Source organism: Anguilla anguilla, chromosome 5 (assembly GCF_013347855.1).
Source record: "Anguilla anguilla isolate fAngAng1 chromosome 5, fAngAng1.pri, whole genome shotgun sequence".
Classification (NCBI taxonomy): domain Eukaryota; kingdom Metazoa; phylum Chordata; class Actinopteri; order Anguilliformes; family Anguillidae; genus Anguilla; species Anguilla anguilla.
The window spans coordinates 10,254,931-10,273,911 of NC_049205.1; the positions used below are offsets into that span (position 1 = coordinate 10,254,931).

The following is an 18,981-nucleotide window of genomic DNA, read 5'->3' on the forward strand; positions in this document are numbered from 1 at the left end:
TTTGAGGCAACTCACCGTTCTGTGAGAAATGCAACCCGGGAAGCTATTTTCCCCCACATTATATTCCCTTGGTAAGCTTGCTTTTATTATTTTAGAGATTGGCTACACTCGGCAATGAGAGCATTAACTGATTCTTTTGTCTAGACATTGAATCTGGACACTGAACACAATTTTGCACACAGCGAGTAGGCATTCGTTCCAAAAATGAATGATCCAAACTCTTATGGGTACTTGGGAACACCGTTGTCTGTCGCATGGAGAGAGAGAGCGCACCCACACAAACATTAAATAAAATAAACGCCATCTTCACCCTTCCCCCTCACGGGTTCCGGGCAAAAACGATAAACTAAGATAACAAGGACAAAAGAAAGTAAAACAGAGCGACAACTATTTCAGTTCGCTGCTCTGTAGCTGGACTGCTTTCCAACAGTCCAGCTCCTTATACTTTTCAGTGGGGGGTTCAGTGTTCCGCGTCTTAATAAAAGAAACAGAACTGAAATTAAACGCAAATAAAATAAAAACTCGGTCTCGGTGTTAACTCCCAGTCTCAGCCCCAAACTGTGGAGAGCAGCACAACTTTAAGCATCTGGGCTGATTAGCTAACGCAGCCCAGGTGCGTGCGCTCTCTCCACCAGCCGGTGCAACCGAGACCAATCAGCTTCTCCGGCGGACTGAATGCTACGCGCTTGTAGCTTTTTAGTCTTTCTCCTCCCTTTTTAAGTGTACCTTTTAAAATGACAATATTGCAAAGACTTCAGCCACCTGGCACCCTGGATATCTTTTCAAGAAATTAAAATCTCTGGTTCAGAAGCAATCGTTGTAAGATGATTGCATGATTGGCAGCTGGCAGTTTTTCATCTATGCGGTTGCATTTGTGTATGTGTCCTAATTAGCATAATGTGTGATTTGTTGTTCAGATCAGAATAGAGAGGAGGAGGAAGCTAAGATTGTTTTCTCTGTTTTGTGATTGCCAGTAATTGTTTTGGGCTGGTATGTTAAAATGAATGAGGGTGTTGCACATTCCTGTGGCCAGCCCTTTCACACAGTACAGATAAGTCAATTCCTCGCCTTTTCGGGTGTCCTATGGCAGAAGTGATTGACTTCATTCCTCGCTTTTTTAGGGTGACCCATGGTATAAGTGGGTAGCTACATTCCTGGCCAAGGTGACTAATGATTGTGGATGCGGTTTGTCAGTAAGTAGCAGAGAATGACGTCTGGCTGAAGGTGATCAGACAATCAGACAATCAGACAATCAGACAATCAGACAATCAGACAATCAGAAGGTGACACAGGTAGCCACAGAACAGGTTCTCACCGACCTCCAAATAATGGCCACACGTCTAACTCTAGCCCAGGATGGGCATCAGGGTCCTGTCACTGGTTACCTCTCCCAAACTCTCTCCCAAACAAACAAGCTCTTGTTCAAACACTCAATGGACCCTTATTTGGGGTCTCAGATCACTGGTGTGATTCTGTACCTCAATGCATAGGCGTCTCTCTCTGCATTCACCTGAACACGTGAACATTGTTGTCAGACTCATCAGTCATTGCCCAAGTGACCAATGTGTACGCAGTTAGCTCATCTGGACATGCATATTCATGGACATTATGCAGATGCCACCGCCCCCTCCCTCCCCGCCTCCAGCTACCGCGTTCGGGTTCAAGATGTCTGCCGTGCGTCGCCCTGAGGTGCGCGACACAAGGGAGGTGTGGTTGAAGTGAGTCCCCCCCCCCTCCCCTCCCCTCCCCTCCCATTGCCCCATTCACGCTAAAGCTTTGGGATCCCGAAAGGCGAAATATAAACGTAATCCATCATCATCATTACCAGCATCATACCGGGGGCCTGGCCCGTGGCCGTGAAGCAGTGTTAACACGCCGGCACGTTTCCTTATCTCGCGCTGCAGTGCTGTTTGCGCATCCTTGCGTGATGCCGTTGCGAGGCTTTCTGGATGAGAGCTTCCCGCCGAACATTCGGCGGAATAATTTTGTTCTCTCCGCCGGTGTCTGGGACCCGACTTTAAGGGACAGGGGCCCTTTAGCTGGTACGCAGATGACACGGGCGGAAATCTGAAGCGATCTGCAGCAGAAGCACAGGAACCGAAATGGCTGGAGTGTTATTATTATACATCAAAGAATAGGGATGAAATGAGGAAGTGAGGAATGAGGCTATACTAATGCTAATAAATAATTCAGCTCTAAAAAAAAAGTATTAGTGTAACCCTGTCGCAAATATGGCACCTATTCAATGTGAAGAAGAAAAAACAAACAAAATGATGTTTTTAGGTAGCAAGTGTTTATACGGCAAAAAAGTGTAAAAACCATCAGCGCAGTATATTTGACTATTAGTGTTGTGTATTTGCTTACCTGGCCTTTCGTTCTTTCGTTGATGAGGTCGATACAGCATTTAATCTTGTGATGGCTGGCTGTGCCGTATGCAGTAGCAGAGAATGCGTGACAGGTGACCATGTTTATGTTATTATAACAACAGCGGCTGTAATTTGTTCCTCCTGTTTCCATTTCAGTGTGCAAACCTGTGCCTGCATAGGAAAGTGGGGTACTCTGGAAAGCTGCAGAGAAGGAAAAGAAAAAGTTGCCACTTACTTTCACTTAATGGGTTAATGAAGCTAGCTTCAGCTGTGCAGTCCACTGGCTCAGTAGCTGCTTCAGCTGCACAGTCCTCTGGCTCAGTAGCTGCATCAGCTGCTTCAGCTGCGCAATCCTAAGGTTCAGTAGCTGCTTCAGCTGTGCAGTCCTCTGGCTCAGTAGCTGCATCAGCTGTGCAGTCATCTGGCTCAGTAGCTGCGTCAGCTGCGCAGTCCTCTGTCTCAGTAGCTGCGTCAGCTGCGCAGTCCTCTGGCTCAGTAGCTGCTTCAGCTGCGCGGTCCTCTGGCTCAGTAGCTGCATCAGCTGTGTCAGCTGCGCAGTCCTCTGGCTCAGTAGCTGCTTCAGCTGCGCGGTCCTCTGGCTCAGTAGCTGCTTCAGCTGCGCAGTCCTCTGGCTCAGTAACTACACCGTCTGCATAGGCTGCGCAGTCCTCTGGCTCATTAGCCGCACTGCCTGCTTCGGCTGTGCAGTCCTCTGGTTCAGTAGCTGCATTGGCTGCGCAGTCCTGTGGCTGAGTAGCTGCACCAGCTCAGCTGGTGTTATCACACTGAATAGTGTTCTTCAATAATTTAGCACAATTTCTGCTCTGTGGGCAAGACTGTTAAGGGTGGATTATTTATTACGCAGGACATGCATTTGCCTTGTTAACGCATTATTACATGAGTTATTTGAGAGGATCCCTTGTTAATTTTCTTGTTTATTTTTTCCCTTTTGTCTCATGGAATGAGCCAGACGCATGTTTGGGAGCTCTGTCTGTGATCTAATGCCGCAGATATTTATTTGGAGACGGGTATTTTTTTAAACTGATGATTTATTATGCTTGTCAGTGCTTCTTTGTTTACAGTAATGCTTCCCCTATGACCACAAGGACATCTGTGCAGTGATGCAAATGGATTATTTTGGCAGGAGCATTGTATGGAAGGCATTGTACAGAGGGTAAGAAGGACAATGTGCTCTGTCCTCTTTCTCTCACTCTCTCTCTTTCTATCTCTATTTCTATCTCTCCGTCTCGACATGCACTGGAAACTATTCAATAGTTTCCGAGCAGAGCAATGTTTGGGACTGCTCATTGTAAAACACAATGCTGTACCAATACTGAAACAGGAGCAATACAACATTCAACATACATCAGATGCTCCATTTTTCTATTCAGATTAATTCTTTCATTGGTTTCCTGCATTTGAGAAAAGAAAAAGCTCTTCGGAATCCACAGATGTCCTGCGTGATTGGTCCAATTGCCTTCATACTGCGTATCTGTTTGCCCCCCAAATGACTTGCTCATCAATGTTTTGAGTTTCAACAGTGAGGTCATTCTGCCACAGCGCAAGTATCCCAGGGTGACCAACCCTGGTGCTGGACAGCCTGCTGCTTTCCGTCCTCCTCATGACTTAATTGACCGATTAAAGCAGTTGATTACACAGTTAATTTACCTCAACAGTTCTGTAGGTCTAACGTGACTGCTGATTTCAGGGTCATAGGTGTGACGGAGCAACTTTGGCAGTTGATGCTACGAACGAAAAAACCTGTTATAATAAACAAACAAAAAATACATGCTGAAAAATCATATATAAATGTTAAATAGATGCCAGCAGATTAATTGATTTCTTTATTGTATTCCTAATGTATTTATTCATTTCCGTATTTATTTATTTCAAGATTTCTTTTTATTTCAACATTCATTTCAAAAATTCATTTTTGAGCATTCAGTAATATAATGTCAAATTGCTATTGGTTTGTGGGTTTTGTCCAGGGAACAGAAGTCAATTGTAGAATATTCAATTCAACAGCCTGTAATTACCTACCGGATACCGGGATTGGCAGCAATGATGAACATTAAGAAATTCCATCAATTCCGCCATGGGTAATTATCCTCCATCTGTGTAAGGTTTGAGACTCATTAAATATGCAACAGAGAGTGTATCGTCTGATTCGAACTTCCCTGCAAGTGGACCAGGCCTTTTATCCACATTCAATCGGCGGCCATTCTTAACCCCAGCGATGCTTTATACAATTCATTTAATTCAATCGGTCACAAAGAAGCTATGTTGCTAATCTCACATATAGCTCGGTTCTGTGGTTATTCTTCAGTCATTAGCCTGAAGAATGGCCATGTTGCCAGAGTTTACAGCAAGGTTAAACCTCCCTTCGCCCATTTCCCTCAGTGTTCAGGGTAAAAAACCAAATCAGCAGATCCCGTGGTTCCCTCGGACCGCCTCTGCAGTAGCCAGGTAACCTCGCCACGTTAGGCTTCTGCGAAAACGTCCCGCCGATATTCACTTCTGGGAGAAAATGTTTTCTCTGCCGGTTATGATTCTGAATGACCGCAGGGTCCCAGAAATACGGAGCGCAAACTGACCAGACGTGGACCTCCCATGCCTGGCACAACACTGCCATTTCCGCATTGTTTTGTTGTTTCTCTCTCGTCTTTGTGCGCCCGTTTCACTGCTTCCTCCTCCTCTGTAATTTGGGAAAGAGCAGACACGCCCGTGTTCTCCTCTGACCCCCTATGCTGCCCACCCTCCCATTTTGCTCTCCACTGAGCCGCTCGGTCTGTACTCGGCTTCAGCTGCGCAGCTGGAACAGCCTTGCCCTGCAGCCGTTCCCTCCGCTAGAGCAGTCCTGGGACAGCCACAGCCCCGCAGAGCGACACCCTCCCTCCCTGGGTCAAGCAACAGCCAATAATATGCTGTTGTGCAAGCCTCCATTGCCTGCAGCATCACAGTGCAGGATTGATACCAGACTTTTTCTTTTCCTTCTCTACACTAAAACCCGGCCTATTAGCAGAACGAGCCACTCGGCAACCCCGAAAAGGCTATTTTTATTTTTATTTTTTCCACAGGCAGCGTTCCAGCTGTTTCCGTGTGGCCCACTAATCTCTTTCTGTGTCCTGCATAGTGATGACATCGTAGGCTTTTCCAAGGTAATGCCTGAGGGAAAGGGCTAGCTCTAATAGAAAACACAGTCCTCCGCCAGCCTGGGGGTTATTAAAGCAAGCAGCCAGTGCAGTCCTGTGCATTTGGGCTAACACACACCGGTTTACCTTATTTGCTGTAAATAACAGGTCAAAGGTCAAATGTGACAGGAATAATAACGGCGTAATGCTACTATTCCGCAGCAAATGTCGAAACAGTGGCTCATGTCTTATACGTTGCTGTGTAAGAGAATCAGTGTGCCTGGAGCTACAACAATTCAGATGACAGAAAAATCTTTGACAGCCGTTTGTAAGATCGATGTATGAGTTACACATAGAGCACCAAACAGGCTGTAAATTTAAAAATAGAAAATATCTGAGCATGGAAAATGTGTGGTGTTCAAGGGATATAGAGTCTTTAAGCGACGACATGACCGGAACATTCACCTCCTTATTTGTGGTGTGTCAGAGAAGAGGGAGCAAGGAGCTGGTCTGCCAGAAAGCTCTCAGGAAAGAGAGAGGCAGTTTAGATGAAATGATAGATTGAACAACGGATGAAGAAACACAGAGGTTGGACGGGAGAGCAAGCATTGCTTTATCGGCGTCCTTAGTCGCACGGTTAACTCGCATTACGCTGATTACGATGTACATGTCAGTAAAATGTGATTTGTGCGGCGCTCCTGGCCTGGGGGGATAATAAAGTGTGCAGAAGCTTTCTGAGAGGAGTTCCTTCATAAGAGTAAATGATTACATGTAACCACATGGGGGTTGCGAGATTTATAGCGAGCAAACAGCTCTGCCTGGCAGCATACTAACTGTATGCTGTAACCAGATTTTTTTAAATGTTGAATGCTCCCTACAATCTTGTATTCTGCGCTGCATAGGGGGATTCAGTGCAAAGGATTCTTATGTTGGCTTTCTAAGCGTTTGCTAATAAAGGACTCGTTTTCAAGTGACGGTCGCCGCAATTTGACAGTGCTTTGGGTGGCGTTCAAAAAGAGGCAAAGATGAAGGTTTTTCAAGAGGACATGCTGTAGTCCTCGTGTGTGGGGCCGTCATGTTAAGTCTCTTAACTGAGGTGTTCCAGGCCACACATCTAACAAGTGTTCTTTGGGCTCTCATTAAAGATTAACTGAATGCTTTTTTTTTTTCTTCTTTCATACTGACGGCCCGAGTGCTAAATCCAGGTTCTCTTTGAGCTCTGCTGGCCTCGTCCCGAACCCTTTCCTCCGAATCGTCTTCATCTGCGCGGCCGTCGGCTTCCGCCGCTCGGCCCGAGCCTGGTCGCTTCAAAGGACCCAACGACTCCGGCGGCTCGAGCGTTATCACCAAAGAACACCGATCGCTGGCCGCTCGTTTGCGCTATGCTAACCGATGCCGTGAACCCTTGATACCGTGTGAGAGAGAGAGAGAGAGAGAGAGAGAGAGAGAGGGGACATGAGCAGAAATGATTATTTTACTGCTTTCTTTTTCATGGAGGAAACTTGAGAGAGAAAAGATGGAGAAGGAGAGTGAGAGTGAGAGAGAGAGGGAGACCTGTTGAAAATGCCTCAGATTGGCGGTTGCTCTGTGAGTCTCTCTTCCTAAGCTATGCTTCCTCCCCTCCCCTTGCCTTTGGTGCACTGTCAGTGGAAGCAAGGACATCCGTGCTATCGCTGCGTGCGTGTGCAGCACGGGAGCTAGTGGAGTACTGAAAGGCTCTCACAGCTCTCAGTGATGACAGGTACCTGGGCTTCTCACAAATACTAACAGACACACACACACACACACACACACACACACACACACACGCACACACACAAGTACTAACAGACACACTCACACACAAATACTAACAGACACACGCACACAAACACACGCACAAATATTAACAGACACACACACATAGACAGACAATGACAGACAGACTCACACACACGCACACACGCTCTCACGCACGCACACACACACACACAAAAATACTAACAGACAGGACACACACACACACAGACAAAATGTCAGTGCAGTGAGTTTTTTCATGTCAATGTCACAGCTCAGCTGAATGGCCTGAAGTGCTCAGTTGGTGGTCCATCTATCTGGCTGCCTCCCAAAAGTGACACAAAGTTTTTAAAGTTGTGAAGTTTCATTTCTCTTTCCCTGTCTCTCTGTCATTCAATAATGTATGCATTTCATTCAGTGGGGCACATCACAATCAAAGCTTTAGCTGGACACACCTCAGGGTAAAATGAGGGCTTTGTCTTCCATGAAAACTGTGCTGTGAACTCTTCATATTATGAGGTCACTGCTGTCTCAGAAGAACTTTTTCTTCCTCTCACTAATTCACTTCCTCTCATAATCTTTCACCCTGAGTTCTCAGGATTTCACCAGTGTCTCCAAATCTCACATGGGTGTTTAATCCCTGGGACATACCTGACAGAAACATGAATTTGTCTGACAGATGTGGGGAAATACCTGTTAGAAGGATCAAAATGTGTGGCAGGACAATTTTAGTCAGGATCTGTGCACATGATATGTTGCACAGTGGATGTGTTTTACCGTTTACAGTCTTAAGTTTTACAGTCACCAATTCATTGGGAGCCCAAAGGCAGGTTTTTTTTTTACATAAAAAACACAAAACATTATCAAAAGCAGCCCACAGAAGAAATCCATGTGAAGTTTCATTGCGGCATATGTGAGAAGCATCACAGACGTATTTCTTTTCATACATGCATTGTGTGGCGTAATAATATCCTATTAACTGAATGCACCGTGATACTGTGATGTGATCCCTAAAAGGTTAATTAAGTAAACACGCTCCAGGTTTTATAGTTGTCTTTCTGAGCAGTATGTTGAATTAACCCACCTCTGCCTCCCTAATAATGTTGTTTTTTAAAAAAAATATTAGCTGAGTTTGCTAGAGTTTGCATATGAAAAGATTACTAGTAGTGTCTGAAGATATATATGAAAACATTGGTATAAAAGTCAAGTTTTCTCATTGTAACAATCATTGACATTCCATAAATTGCCATTCCATGCGTTCATTAGTTTCGGGCTAATCTGGCAGACCGTGCTGTTTTCGTTTTGAAAATGAGCATCTTTTATCAATTAGCATGTTGTTCTACCCTTTCCACAGCAGACAAAAAAAAAAAAAATAGAATGAAAAGAACCGGGAAGGTTAGCCCGGAGGTATGCTGTATTTCCTGGTTTTATTGTCGATTCAATCGTTTCAGAGCGATCTGTTAATTGCATCTTGCGGAACGGCATCCTTTCCTGGCAGGAAGTCCGCAGAACGCCGCGATGGGCCCTCGTCCAGATCACACGCGAACGAAACCCGATCTGGGCGCAGGGCTGGACGTCTCCGTGCCTCGAGCGAGCACGAAAACGCAAAAGAGAACAGAACGGGCCACGCTTTCCAGATCAGCGCGTGATGATCCTCCCCACTTCACTGCTGCTGGAGTGGCCCGGGCTTGTGGCCCCTGGCTTGTGTCCCCCTCTTCAGATTTGCGGAAACTTTGGGGTGGGGGGCGGGCATGAGGTTGGAGGGGGATTCAGGTTTATTTTGCAAATGGGCGACTCATGGACGGTACTGTACCTCAGGGCAGATCCAAACATTGCCTCCCCTGGGTACACCTGCTATGGTCGCCATAGCATCTACTGTGCTCTAGGCCCCTGAATACCGATCTCTCAGACTGAGGCATTTGGCCCGAGGATGGGCATCCGTTGTTGGTGTGCGTTTCCTGTTTCTTTGGATTCACAGGACTACTAGCACTGTGTCAGACGTGTAACTCACTGGTGCTGGTCACGTTCGCACGGCTTTATGGTGGAAATGACCCTCAGTCTGCTTCCACCACGAGACCACAACGCTGAATTGACTGCATCGCCAGCCTTCGCCAGGCCTCTTTGACTGCTGCCAATCAATTATGATTTACGTCCCATCGTCAAACACAGGCAGCATAAGACGTCAGGAAACACTAAGGTTTCCTTAGGCAATAGCGATTCCTATTGTGTGTGCGTGGACGATTTAAATTAGCCTTGTGTGAAAACCGTCATAAAGATTACACTGTCGGCAGCGCACAGCTACACAGGTGTGGTGAATGAAGCTGAGTGGCTTCGTCTCCCAGGCGATTACACGTTCGCGACATCTAATGAAACAAAATAAAATCACCCCACACACCATTACACAGAGTTTCACAGGCTTAATGTTTCAAAATTAAGCTTCCAGGGTTTCCCCAGCAGGTATGGTTTTGTTCCACTCCCAAGATTTATATTTTCATACTTCAAATGCGCACCATATGGCTTATTTACCTCGTGAATTATGGTGGGGTGTAGATTCTGTTTTTCGTCAAGAGATGTAACTGAGCACGTTGAATGCCAAATTGATACAACCTAAGCACTAAAATGCTTATGTTTAAATATTTTCCTTGGGTTTTCCCCATGGTTTGTGACTTATCACAGGGGCACTTTACAGTTTCTGCACTGCACTTTCAGTTTGTGTCGTCATGGAAGTGTTTGGTTTCACATCGTGCCATGTCGATGCTCGTTTGTGTATTTGTTTCCTTGAGCAGTTATTGAAATAATGTCAGTGGGTACTTAGAGAATGTTCTGTACTGGAGTGTCGTCTGATCCATTCTTTGTTGTTTTTATAATTATTCACCATTTTTCATATTTCATGTTTTTCTCCCAGACTGAGATGTACAGTCACAGATTCAAACTGTGCAGTGACCAGATGGTCAGCTCCTGAATGCATTCTGTTCACTCTACCTCACATTGCTACTGCAGTTTTTTTTGGTTTGTATCAGGAGTTTCTGGTGCTCTTAGCAGTACAGAAATACCCATGAAGAGCCCAAGGACTGAACTACCCTAGTTACTGGATTGCCTTTGGTCATGCTCCTTTACTGCTATTCATAAAATGGATAAAATTAGAATGGGTTCCGCTTCAGCAACAGAGAGAGGAATGTCAGTGTAATAAAGCTGACCATCTGGGTAGTCTAAAGGATCTGTAACAGAGGATACAGCTGATTTTGCTTTGAAGTGGAAAGCGGGAACACAGGAACTATCACAGGAAGTTTCATTCGTTTTAAAAAAAATTTTTTTTATTTGATATTACTGTATCAATACCAGCATACGTGTACTCTGTTTTTACTTATTACAGAGAATAATTCAGGCTGTAGATTTCTGTCTCTCTCTCTCTCTCTCTCTGCCTGCATGTGTGGTGTGTGTTAGACTCAAAGACAGAGACAGTGAGTATGAGAGTATGAGTGTACTGTTAAGTCATGGTCACATCTGATTATTACTCACAATTGGAGCACAGATCAGAAATGGTTCTGTTTGTCACATTAGAGAAACCATCCCACCACACATTCTACGGGCGTTTTGAAATTTTACACTATAGTGTACAGGCCAAATATGTGCCTGTACACTACAGAAACTGGCCAAGGTCGACTGCTGCTGGAAAACCTGGTAAAAAAAGAACATAAGACAGAAGTTACATCTTTCATTTTGTTCTATTTCTTTTCATCTCCCCACTTTCTGTTTGTTTTGTTTGAAAGACTTCCGTACATTAAGTGTTACCAGTGGAGCAGGTGTTGATTTGACTCATGTGAAGTAAATGACCTCACCTTTCTTTCGCAGTGATGGAGTGTGTCTTGCGGGGGAGGGGAACGCAGACGCGAGCGGCGGGTTCCGGGTGTCGGCGCGGCGTGAGCGCGCGCGCGCGCCCCAACGTACGCCGCGGCTCGCCCCGAGGCCTCGCCCCGTTACCGCCGGCGCTCCCCGGCTTTTCCCAGGAGCCTCTCTGCCGCGCGGCTTTGGGGAAAAAAAAGGGTAACGAGAGGCGACCGCCCAGGTGTCAATCCCATCCCCGCCGAAATGAAAACCGGAGATACCGGGCTCAGGTTGCCCTGGTAACGTGACCACCATATCCCACCAAAAGGATTGCCTCTGCCTCTTAATTGGGGTGGGGTGGTGGGCAGTCGGTGGGGCAGTGGGGTGGGTGCACTCCACTGAGTTCTCAAAAATACAAACATTACTGGTAGAGGCTGGAATATTTGGAACAATATAAGCAGGGCTGCAAAACTGGGGGATTATTTGAAAACATTTGAGTCAAGGTTAGAGGTGCATTTTACAATGAGCTATGGAGGAAAAAGTACTGAAAATTTGATAGTTGACCAAAGACAGGAAATTTGAAGGTATATTTGGGGGGGGGGGGGGTGACCCGGATAAAAGCTCAGACCCAGCAGGCCTGTCGCTTTAACAGCACACAGTGATATAGTAACAGACTCCATTAGCCTTTACATGGGAACTGTGCAGATCAGAGATCTCTCTGTGGTCTCTCCTTTCTTTCTCTTTTAAACTGATGAAATTATGCTGGAACAAGACTTTCCTGAGGATGCTAAACAGTAGCGCCGGGGCTAATCCTCATTACACAGAATCAGCTGAAGTGCTGATGCTTCACCAACTGCAGTGATGAAGACGAATGAAAGTTATACTGTAGATACCCTGAACCGTCCTTCCCCCGGCAACACACACACACACACACACACAGAATCAGTGCTAAACCGAAGCTTAGTGAGCCCCCTTACTTAAACTGATCATACAGGGGGGGCTGGATAGAATATCAGACTTTAAATCTGTTAATACTTCACTAATTTCTACCATGCTTTTGTCATAATTTACAGACAGATGTGGTCATTGTTAGAAACAAAGCCTGGACACACAGTGCTGGATTTCCATTATGGAAGAGCGTTGGTTTTATGTACTGTATCACACACTATTTAATTACTTAAACTGCCCACAATGAATAAATGAGGCAGGGGCTTTAAATGTACCAATTATGTCTCATAATGCGTCCCGAGTGATTCTTCTTTAATGAGGCATCGCTTTCTCCCTCTCTTTCTCTCTCTCCCTCCCTCTCCCTCACTTTCACTCTTGCTCCCTCTCAATCTCTCTGAGTCTCTGTCTCTCTCCCTCACTCTCTTTCTGTCTCCCTTTCTCTCTCATTTTCTCTCCCTCTCCCTCACTCTTGCTCTTTCTCTGTCTCCCTCTCTCACCCTCTCTCTCTCTCTCTCTCTCCCTCTCTCTCTCTCTCTCTCTCTCAGACAGAATTGGAACCTTAATCACTCCAAGGCCACATCTCTCCTGCTTTAGTTGTTTCCTGATAGAGTCTGAAAGGTGCTTTGACTGCCAGAAGGCACACAGCCGCAGTCGTGTTTTATAAAAATCGGAGGATGACACAAGACCGGACCTTGCTGAAGTCGAGGAGGCAGGGGCGATACAGACAGGGATCCGATCCGATTCTCACACGCTGACATTACTTCAGACGGGTTTTTTTTTTTCTTTTTTTGTTAATTAAAAATGTTCCTCCAGGGCTGTAAAGCAGCGTTCTGGTGAGGTACGCCTCGTTTTTCTCTGGAAGGCCCGTGTTTGACAGTCCTTGACAATGCGAAATCCCCGCTGTCACTGGGTTTCACTGGCGCTGCGGAGACGTGTCTTTGGAAGAGCATGTTATGACATTGGGTGCTGTCAGTGATGATCGTAGCCATTCCGGTAGTACACTACATTTAGGACCATTTCCAAAGAGAAGTCTGTGGAGTCTGTACATTTTAGAACAATTGTCCAAATATTTGTCCTTCCCCCCTCCCAAATGGAAACTGACAGTTACAGAAACTGTACTGTTATGCGTTTGACTGTCTACCACGTAGACTGCATCCAAAATCCTTTTACTTTTTTCTTTTCCTGATTTTTTTTCAAGATATCTTGAACATCCATTTGTTATGGTAATTTGCTCAACTTACATAGCAACCAGATGTAATAGTCCAACAAATGTCCAGGGGGACAGAGGAGGTGTGACTACTTATGAGAATGTAACATTTTTCTGTGTTGAAACAATTGTTCTCATAAAGTTACAAAAATAAATAATAAATAAAATAAAACATTCCTGGGAATCACGGTCATCACCCTACACACTCCTTAAATGTAATTGTGAAACTCCCTTTTAAACACACAGATGCAGGGTTTTACAATTTCTGTTTTGATTGCAAGGGCATTGTTGAGGGGCTTTCACTAACAGATGACCAGCCCTAGAATCAGAAGGAGTACTACAGTAATATTCAAGTTTACACCTGAGTTCTTCAACCAATTCTTCCTGGGATCCTGATTATTCTTAGAAATGGCACACACTGGCCGACTATTTTCCCACAAACTTTAGAAAACAATGTACGAATACAAGTATGTGCACGTGTGTAAACAATGTAGATCCTCTGAAATATGCAACCATATGACTTATTATTCAGTAACTTGGAAATTCACTGACACAGCAGATGCAGTCACAGTTTTCAGTAACACTATTGTAGTGTTCACATATTAAGGGTTAATTAAATGCTTATTAAAGATTAAATAACAAGTAGTAAATAAAAGAATGCTGTGCAGCACTTCTAGCTCTGACTCTATTCAGAATTTGCAAGTAGCTGGGGAATGAAGTATTAACACTCGAGTGGAAGTTTTTAGCCCATACATTTTTTTACATTTCAGCACAGTGAAGAACAGTATGCATCAGAATTACTAGTGAGTTGCTCTCCTTTCTTCACTTCAAAACAAATAATTAATAATCCAATTTATAAACTGGACTGTTGAAGACTTATTTTCCTTTGTAACTAAGCCAACACACTGCTGTTGAATTTGATTAGAATAAAAAAAGCCTCACTAATGCTGCCATTACTACTAAAAAGCCTGTAACCCATGGCTAGTACTGAACGAATGAGATGGCACCTGACAAAGCCATAATAAAAGCTTAGTAACCATTTATTAGTGTCAAAATAAATTAGTTACTGAGTTATTAATGAGGTCTTAATTAGCCCTTAATATGTGAAGCTTAAAATAAAGTGTCACCCCTTTTCTGTTCCCAGTGATTAAAGGAGCGAGAGCACATCAGTGGCAGGCTGGATTTGGCCCGTGGCTACCAGCGAGGAGCCCTAGCGTACGCCCAAGCTCTCTTTCTTCTCCCCTCTCTTTTGGGGCCTGCGTTAAGGCCTGAGCAGTGCGGGCGCTTTTAAGGCGGACTGCTTTGCCTTCGGAATGAAACGAGGCCCGTTTTTTTTGCTGCGGTCCGAGGTTTTTTTTTTTTTTCCGGCGTAACACGTGACGGGTTGAATCGTCGCCTTTGAGCCGGGTAGGAGTCGTTTTGGCAAGACGACCCTTGTTTTTAGAATCGCGGAGTCATCTCAGCCCCCCGTCGAGCGCGTGAGAGCAGGGAGTCGGAGCTGGCAGACGCGAGGCAGTGGCAGATGGAGTGACGATGCAGACGGCCTCGGTCTCCAACGTCTCTCTCTCGCGCGTGAGCGCGCACGCATGGGGGCACAGCTGGATAATTGGGCTTGTTGACGGTGATCTGGTGCGACTGCTGCGGCGTGGCTAATTGAAGCCGCAGCACCGAGAGAGGCAGCGTGCGTGTGTGTGTGTGTGTGCACGTGTGTGCATGTGTGTGTGTGTCTGTCTGAGTGTGCATGCACATGAACGTTGAGAGTGTTGGGAGGCAGATGTGCTTGCTAGCGGAGTTTTGTCAGAATGTGGGTGCATGCACATTCTGACAAATGTGTTATGTGCATGAACGTGTGTGTCTGTGTGTGCGAGAGAGAAAGAAGTGGTGTGTGAGATAGAGATTATGTGAGTGAGTGCATGTGTGTGTGTGAGATAGAGAGATTGTGTGAGTGAGTGCATGTATGTGTGTGAGAGAGAGAGATTGTGTGAGTGGTGCGTCTGTGTGTGTGAGAGAGAGAGAATGTGTGAGAGAGTGCATGTGTGTGTACAGTATACACATCTTTTTCCGCCCTCCTTCCTCGTCTCCTCTGGCTCCCCTTTTCTCTCCCTCTCTCCCTCTTACCTCTCATTTCTCTCTCCCTCTCTCCGTCTGTCTCCGGACGTCGCTGATGCTCTAATCATGATCAGAGAAGAGAGGATCTGCTGTGTCGCGCTGATCCCCCCCCCCCCCCCCCCCCCCCCCGTAAGCCAGAAGGGACTGCGGCTCCAACTTGTTTACGGTCCGTGTACAAAATTAATACCCGTGGGGAAGGAGAGCTGGGGAAAAAAAAAAAAAACGGGCCCAGAAAATTGTACACTTTGTAGTCTTTGTAGATTTGTTTTGCCTTTGTGCCACAGACTACACAGGGCTGCCCTTAACGATGCACAGGCCCCTTTATCCCACTCCGGCTCTGCGGCGGGGGGTCCCTGGCTCCTCTCCCTTTTGATGATCGGCCGCAGTTTTGATCTGCCTTTCAGAGGGGAGCAAGGGAAACAACCGGTTCGACATGACGATGATTACCAGCTCAGGTCAGAGCAAAAGTGCAGCAATAAATGGTTCGGTTGAGCCAAGATGGGTGCCACAGGTGTCACCATTTTTTGTAGAAGTCTGTGGTCTTGCGCTGCACCCTGAACGAGCGCCTGAAAAGAATCCTCGCGTGCTTCCATGGTTCTGGTTCAATACGGGCGACAAAAAATGTGATAAACAAGGCTTCCTCAATGTGTATCCATCTCTGGCCCTTTTTTCCCTCTGTAAATAATCCTGACCGAGCCATGCTCAACAAGAGCTCCTCAGAGCGATATATGATTGGTAAAATGGTCTCGCTTGGAGGAGGTTGCCCATCAGCTGATGGACTGTTGACTAAAAGGGCGGCGATTGGCTGATGGGCCAAGGTGCTTCAGAGGATAAATTTGCTAGAAGAAGTTAGACCCTCCTGAATTGACAGGGTGAGGTCAATGGACCAGTGCACCAGTAGGAATTGGCAATTATTCAGTTTAGATAAGGGATTCCAAATTGGCTGTTAGGAAAAATGGTAAAAAATAAAGGCGACATTGACATTATGACTATGAAAAATACGGAATTTATGGGGGTGGGGGGGGGTGGGTTCAGAGGAGGTCATTCACTGTGCACGTCTTCTTACTCACTATTGACAAGTGATTTAAATTTTGGGGACAAGGACCCGGACAGGACCCCGAAAACAGTGAATCAGTGGTGTAAGTACTTGTGGGAACCCTGAAAAGAGTCAATATTCAGCACGCCCAACTTTTGAAATGAGCCGTTTAATTTTAAAAGGGTTGCTTAGCTGTAAGCTCCCCACATCAATACGCCCGGTGGAGGAAAGAATGAAACAACCGTGCAGTAATTTAGGCCTTACGCACCACAGTCAGATTCAGCTCAAGCCATGCAGATGGGCCACGTCGGAGAGCTCCCCCCTCCCAGGCCGCTAAATTACCCGCCGGGAAATTGAGCGCCACGGCAGCCGGCTTGGCCGACGAGAACGGCAAATAATTGTCACCGGATCAGTCAGCCAGCTAACCAGCCGACGCCGCGTATCTCTGGCTGTCTGAGGGGGGGCTCGACGCTGAGATTTATGGGTAATTTCTTCCCACAGCGTAGCCGCTCTGAACTGCGTTTCCTCCTCCCATTGGGGGCAGTTGAGTAAGATCTGGGGGCCGTTCTCTAAACGGTGATCAGCAGTTCTAACGATCATCTGACCATACATGGAGAGCCTTGCTGGAGCACTGCGTTTTCAGAGCAGTGAATAAACACTCGCAAATGGAGGCGCGGCAAAAGTGTTCAGGAAAAAGTTGGGCCTGGCAACCATAAACAGATCCACTTAGTGGGTTTTAGATAGTTGGTTTCCGCTCACCAGCAGCAATTCATCACTTCTGTGAAGTTTTTGGCACCTTTTTAAAGCTCCATGTTGTTTGAGATATACATATATATATATTTTTTTTTGCTGCTAAACGAGTACAGTGAGAATGAACGAAGTCTCGGGAGGGAAAACTGAGTTCTGCTCTGCTCAGATTCTGCCTGCAAAACATACTCTCAAAGGATGGAGGGAGTACTCAGAGTGGATGATGCAGGAGGTTTAATGCACGTAAACCTCGAGGGGTTTGTCCCCAGGAATCCACACATGAGGGGTTGGGGGCGGGGTGTTATGAGGTCACCTTTTCCTGGCAAGCTGCTGCATCACTGCCTGTGAACCAATCCCCTCCGATTAAGCAGATGCGTATCAGTCAGTGTTGGGGGCGGGGCTGCGGGTTGATTGACATGCCCGGCAGGAAGCGGTGTATCTCTCAGAGCACCTCCTGCTTATCAGCTGTTTGTCCCCACACATTAACGGGACGGGGTACGATCCAGCGCACGGACCTTCCGGGGCGAGCAGCTGTTTTTACACCCCCCCCCCCCCCCCCGCCGGAGAGGGCCCGGAGTCAAGCCGCCGTCATCCGTCCCCAGAGGACCGCCAGCCAAATGCCCAAACCGCAGACGACGCCAATCCGACCGCTGGTTCCCTCACTCCCTCTCTCTCTTCCCGGTCCACTTGTTCCTCGTTCGTTCATTTGAGTGATATCCGATGTGGAGGATTGCTTAACCGGCGTCTGGGCCGCATTTTTACAGTTCAGCGGCCTTGTGGCTGGAGTGTCTGCTAGGCCTGCGTGTTCACTCCCCTGACAAGCCTCACCGAGGGTGTTCATACATGGCACCCGCCTGTCTCTCTGGTTGGCCGCACTCAGGCTTTAGAAGAGGTGAATTGTGGGTAACGGCCCTGTGGTAGATTTGGGCCCCTGTCCACACGATGTTCTCGGGCATCAATCAGCTTCACGCCACAGAAAAGTGGGACACAGCTCTCACCCCGTCAGCCAATCACACCGCTTTCATTTCCAGTGCTGGGCGCATTGGGATGGCAGGTATGCCATCCCGCCAAGTTACGCCTTGGCGGGGGCATGTTTAAATATACAAGAACCGAATGCGGTTTGTGTATGCACAGAAAGAACAGTTAAAAAAAGAACAAGGGTGTTTTTAACTCTAGCCTAGTTTGAGCTGCACCTTACTGTGGGTGAGAGATTCAGGGGGGTACTTAGATGTGCTCCAAACAGAAACTCTCAGAAACTACGCGGGACGTGGAGGTTTATAGGCACGGTCTCTGGCTCGGTCAAGGTAAGTTTCCAGGTTGTGTGTAACGTAACTACCCTGTCAGCCAAACACGTTTTTGTAGGAGTGCATTCATGTAGGAAGAACAACAAACTTTCAGTGGGGTTTCTAATGATTGGCTCTTCTAGCGAAGATGTCAGGATTAGGGGGGGCTCGGGTGTATGTTGGTTTGAGACTCGGTACTCTAACTCTCTCTGCCTGGGACAGACGTCCAGGGGGCCTGGAGCGGGAGGGCAGTGTGTGTAAAAGGTGCGGTTTATTTGTTACTGCACGCAAACGCTGCGGACGCCCCTGTAGAGTCCCGCTTGATGAGGATGTCACTGGCTGGCGGATCAAAGCCAGGCGGCCGCAGCACCAGGAGGGAGACCGCCGCGAAATGTCAGCGCACATCAATGAAGCGCCACACACACACAGATATACACATACACACACACACACACACACAGATACACATACACACACACACACACACACAGATATACACATACACACACACACACACACACACACACAGACATACACAGACATACACATACAC

At 46.6% G+C, this 18,981-nt stretch overlaps 1 pseudogene; it reads right to left on the reverse strand.

Annotated features, from left to right (window-relative positions):
• Window positions 1-2,607: 2,607 nt before the first annotated feature.
• Window positions 2,608-18,981, reverse strand: part of LOC118227517 — a 516,632-nt pseudogene continuing 500,258 nt past the window's right edge.